Genomic DNA, 6050 nt, shown 5'->3' on the forward strand with positions numbered 1-6050 from the left:
TAAGGACAGCTGTTAGCCACCATGGGTGCTGGGATTTGAACCCAGGTCCTCTGCAAGAGCAGCCAGTGCTCTTTACAGCTGAGACATCTCTGCAGCCTATTTTATTACTTTCTAAATCATGTATATTTGCGTAGATATGCGCCTGTGAATTCAGTGCCCACAGTGGCCAGAATAAGGCATCAGATCCCTGGCACCGGAGTTAGAAGTGGTTGTGAACTGTTCGATATAAGTGCTGGGAACTAAATTAAAGCCTTCTGCAAATGCAATAAGTGCTCTTAGCTGCTGAGCTATCTCTCTAGCACACTCAGCAACTTCATTTTAACAGTGCGGCTTGGATAACTTTTTACAGTATTATTTCTTCAGTCCTCTGTAGATGATATTTATACACAATATAAGCAAACAAAAATTTTCCAGTATAATTGATCTCAACTTTGCTTTACTTTAGGCTTCAGTTTGATACTTTGGGTTCATCAGCCCAGGTAGGTTTCATACTAGGCAGTGGAATCACTTACTTTCTGAACTCTAGTTAATAATCATTAAGAATACCAGCTCTAGGGGTGGAGGGGTTTGGGCTGGGTAGTTGGCTCAGTCAATAAAGTCCTTACCACACAAGCATGAAGACCTCGGTTCAATACACAGAACTCATAGAAAAATGCTGAGTGTTGTGATGCGTGCTTGTAATCCCAATACTGGAGAGATTGAGATGGGGGATCCCTGTGGCTCACTAGCCAGCCACTTTAGCCAATTAGCAAGTTGCACATTGAGCAAGAGACCCAGCCAACTCACACAGACACACAGATACACACAGGCATTAACTCGCATACACATACACACAAATGAATACAGATCTGGGTTTTTCTCTGACCCGCATGAGAGGATGATCACTGCTCTCTGAGGGTAGATAGATCATGGCTGCTAATGACTGGCAAGCCATAGACACAGACAGCCATAGGAACCCTCTACTTTCTTGTTACTTTGGTTTTGCCTTCGGACTGGAACTTTTCAGTGAGGAAGCTGATGACCTCCTAGATCCTTCAATACTTTGTCTCAGACTTCAAGAAGCTTGAAGAGCTACTCAGAAGAGAATGCAAGTTTCCCTGGGGTGTCTCAAAAGCATGGACTCAAAAGAACTAAATCAACAGTAACAATAGCAACAATCACTTTCTGATGAAGGAAAAGACTCTGCTGAGAGGACTATACATGCTGTTGGTCCACTGACTCCACATAAGTAGGCGTTCTTTGAAAGGAAGCAATGAGAGTGGAACCTGAACATCCAGTAAAATATGAGAAGCAGTCATGGAAATGGCTACCAGTGCAAAATAGGAAGCTTTGTCTCAGCTTCTCTTCCAATAGCTACAATGTAGCAGGCATTTAAAGTGACATCTTCAGGTATGAAATACAATGCAATTTTTGTGGTTAACAAATCATCATAAATGCTAAAATTGGTTATAAATTATTGTTGGTTAAAACTATTAATAAGTCATTCATCTACAAAAGTTACGTTCATAGACCTGCATTTAATAACATGCAAATTTCGTGAAACAACATATATTTGTTAAATCATGATGCACAAATCTTTAGTTCCAAACTTAGCCAAAGAATTATTGGCTGCTGATCACTGTTGGGTGAAGGAGATTTTCTCTTCTTAACCAAATTCTTGAAGAGAATGATGCTAGATAGGCTGAACAGGCTCCAGTGGATGAACTTACACCGAGGGACATCTGGGGACACAAACTTGACATGAGAGGCCTTAACATATATGAAAGAGTGCATTAAATCCAGTGGGTGGGCTATGGAAGGGGTACAGATAGGGAAGGGGATCTAAATATGATTAAGATGGATTCTATGAAATGCACACAAATTTAAATATATGTGTGTGTGTGTGTGTGTGTGTGTGTGTGTGTGTGTGTGTATCTTCAGGCCAATGAGGGAAAGTGCCTATCTGTGTAAAAGCAAGAGCTACAGAGAAAAACTGAAAGGGTTACATCCCCTTCAGTGTGTGTGTAATATACACCCCTTGACTTCAACACTACAGTACAATGCTACTGAGATCCTTCCAGCACTTTCTGAAGTTGTCTTTACATGCATCTTAGCAGTTTAGTTCAACAATATGATTGCCCAATATTTAGCTCAAATTGCAGTCACCATTCATATTGATACTGAACAAAAAGCACAAAGAACAGACTTTACTGCCCTTCACTCCAGCAATCACAGAATACAGAAGAGACACAGCATAGGGTTGTTAGTTTTGGGGGAGGAACAGGGTTTGAGTGAGAGAGGTGAAGACAGTCTTGTTTAGGCAAGAGCCTTATTACACCAGCAGGCAACACCAACAGATGGATCTGGAGGCAATTTCCACTGGCCCAGGGAGAGCAAATGTTGTATTTTAGTGGTTATACAGGAAGGGGGAAGGTGCTGTGCCTGAAAGTAATAGGCCAAAGATCTTCTAGCATCACCTAATCAGACTTAAAGACAGTATATTTTCTACTATTTCTGGCTGAGGCTGGTGTTTAAAAAACCCCAAGGACATTCCTGGATAAGTAGTATCTGGAAGATCAATGGGCCTACTTACAATGTGATGTGTCAGTGGTCATTTGTCCTGCCTGCAGCTCATCTCCATATAGGGTTTTGATATCTGGAAAAGCTTGTTTCCAGGAGGGCGTTGGGGGACTTGGCCTTGTGAGAGCTGTGGGGGAAGAAAGGCTGCAGCTCGGCATGGCCTATCAGGTCTTGACAGCAGCTGTGAGAGAAAGAGTACCTGGAGGGCCTGGGTTCTAACAGGATCAGTGACCAATCATGTCACTTCTTTCAAAGCATGCTGTGATTGGCAGCTGAGCACACAGTTCACACAGCTGATGACAGTGTGGAGCTCTGCTGCTGTTGCTGTTTTTCCCAGCCAGGAATTCATATATCACTGTATGAAAATAGATCAGTGAAAGAGGAAATTGACAAAGATAAAAGTGAATCCAAAGAACAAACTGAAATGTAATAAGAATAGACTTTAGACTTGAACTAAACACAGAAGTCATTACAGAAGAAATGACTGTCCATGGACCTGTTGACACTGTTGTCATGGGAACATCTCTAAACATGCAGTCAAAGAAGTTCCATGAATTTACTAAAATAAAGAAAGCATTTGTGACTGGAAGCGTAAAGAATATGGTGACATCAAGTGAACTCTTTTTTTTTTAACTTTTTAAAAATTTTATTTTTTAAATTATTTATTTAATAACCACATAATTAGAAGAAGTATCTCATTACAACATCATTGACATATTCAATGACAATTTCCAGAGCTAAGATGCATCTCTTTCAAAATTGGCTGTAAATTTTTTGGTTTACAGTTGAATTAATACAGTTATACAATATTGTACTCAGTATAAACCCTATAAGACATAAAATTGAATGAGGTTTTAACCTTTAAAAAGATCTCCATTTCATTATTAAAATATATATTTTCATACAGAAAAATCCATTTTTAATGCAATTAACACTTAGATGTTTGCACATGTGTTTCTAAACTTTATATATTTGATTATTACTAGTCACAGTTGGTTACTTTCTGAGATCCTTGGCATCTGAGCATGGATATAAAGTCATCAGATAGCTTTCAATGGTAATGTTTTTCACATCTACTAATTAATAAGGAGCAAATTTTTATGCTTTGAAGAATTATTTTTTTAATTAACATTTTTTTAATTTAATAACCACAGTATTAGAAGAAGCATTTCATTAGACCTTGAACATATTCAGCAACACATTCCAGAGCAAGGATAAATCTCTTTCAGAAGTGCCTGTAGATTTTTAGGTTCACAGTTGAATTAATACATTTATACAATATTGAATTCAGTATAAACCCTGTAAGACATAAAATTGAATGAGTTTTTACCCTTTAAAGAAGATCTCCCAAGTTTCTATGTCAAGTTACTTCCAGTGCTGGGCTGGAACCAGACTTCCTGCCTCCCAGCCCAGGACCTTGAGCTACGCATGGGCCACAGCTGTGGCCAGCCAGGGGGAATGAGGCCCAGACACATCCCTTTCCAGCCTCAGGTGGAGACCCAGGAGGATGGTTTGGATTGGAGGTTTGGGATGTCAGAAGACAGGAGAGAATCTAGGTGGAGTAGGAAGCTGATGCCTTGGACAAGCCACTGTCCCCTCTGCAGCCTTTAGTTATCCCTTTATTAAAATAGCAGCAACAACACTGCCTGGTCTGCTTCCTTGGGTGATGTGTGGCTCTGCTGAGCTATGAATGGTAGGAAATTACCTTGTGAGTCACACACTAGCCACTGTGATTATTAGCAATATCATCATTATTGTTTGTTCCTTGAATCACACACCAACTGTCCTCTACTCCTTCTCTCCTCCTGCCCTTCTGGAATTTAGCTGAATCAAGAGAATGCTCCCTGGTACTCATGCCAGTCCCTTTCCAACTCTTCTCCCTCTAAGACATTCAGTCCTTTGGCATCTAATATTGAGTCAAGAGAAGAACCCTCACTTTCACCCCAACATCCTTCCCATTTTTAACCACTGTGATGATGAAATAAAAAGAATCCTGGATATCAAAAAAAAAAAACCCAAAGAAGATCTACATTTCATTTTAAAATATGCTGTTTCCTACATTTTTAATGCTACTAACGGTTAGATGTTTGCACATGTGTCTTTAATCTCTGTGTATCTTAAAATTACTAGTCACAGTCACACCTGGGAGTATGGCTATAAAGTCATCAGGTAGATTTTAAAGGTAATGTTTATTCTACTATTTAACATGAAGTAAATTTTTATGCTTCCTCCTCGAATATGTCTTTTTTAAAATTGGTTGATTTTTTTGGTGTGTATATCATACAGAACATCCCACACAATCTTATTCATCTATATACCCACTTCCCAAATGGCACCCTTCCATAGCCTCCCCCCCCCACTGCCTGTAACTGTGTTGTCGGCACCCCCAACCATATCCCAGCGCTTGTGTATCTGCTGAATCTAGTCATCCTATCTAGAGATCCTTGTTTTAGGAAGATCAGCTATTCCTCATCTAGCAGCAATCAGTTGTCAGTATTCCTTTAGATAAGATTGGGGTCTGCTGTTCATTTTCCCAGTTCTATGCTGGGTTATTGTCTGGGAGTCTTTTGGGCCACCCTGTCCAATAACTCAAAGGAAGGTATCTCCTGTTTGGCATTGTTTCTTGTTATGTAGCCATTAGCTATACCTATGAACTCTTAAGCAATTATACTGACCCCATTAATCTTTGGTTATACTTTCCTTTTCGGTGATTAAGACCCTACACTTGGTGCAGATAAGCCAATTTATTTGAGAATCTGTTCCTCAGGGGTCACATGGGCTTGGGAGGAGCCCCTGGTTCCTTTCTTTTACCAGTTCTGCCTATATGAAGATAAGTCAAAGGTCCTGCTCCATCATGGCTGACTTTGCTTGGAAGCATGGAGGAAATACTTCCTCTGTGTTGACTCTCCTCTTTGTGGACTGGACACTGGTTCTGGTCCATTCGGTGGAGACTCCATGGCCTTCTTAATCAAGAGGACAGGTGACACACCACAGTTACAGGACACTTTGAGAGATGCTCATAGTCCCCTGGAACTTAGTCGACCTAGGAGGGCAAGGAGCAAAAAGTGTCCTTTATGTCCCTCTGACCAAATTAGTATAGGCCTCAAAGTATGGCTGTTTTACCTACCATACACTATGTAGATAGAGCTTGGGCAAAGACCAAATGTTCTCAGATAAACCTTGCCTAGACATATATTACATTCTTTGATATGGTTGCACATATAATTAGTCAGTAGGTTGTTGTCCTAAGATGGTTCCCTCTGGTTTTCTAAAAATAGCTAGGCATTGCTTATCTCTTACATTGTCTAACCCTTCCACCATGTTTTCCCCATTTAAGGTGCTCCCGTTTTCCCATTTCTCCCTTAATAATACCCTTCTCCTATGGTTCCACCTCTCTTCCTTCTTTCCCTTTATCTCATAGTTTCCTTATACAGCCTTCCCTCCCCCCTCCCCTTAAAATAACCCCATTTTAATCCATATCTCCCTTGTTA

Source organism: Nannospalax galili, unplaced genomic scaffold, assembly GCF_000622305.1.
Source record: "Nannospalax galili isolate Female #2095 unplaced genomic scaffold, S.galili_v1.0 scaffold633, whole genome shotgun sequence".
In the NCBI taxonomy this organism is placed as follows: Eukaryota; Metazoa; Chordata; class Mammalia; order Rodentia; family Spalacidae; genus Nannospalax; species Nannospalax galili.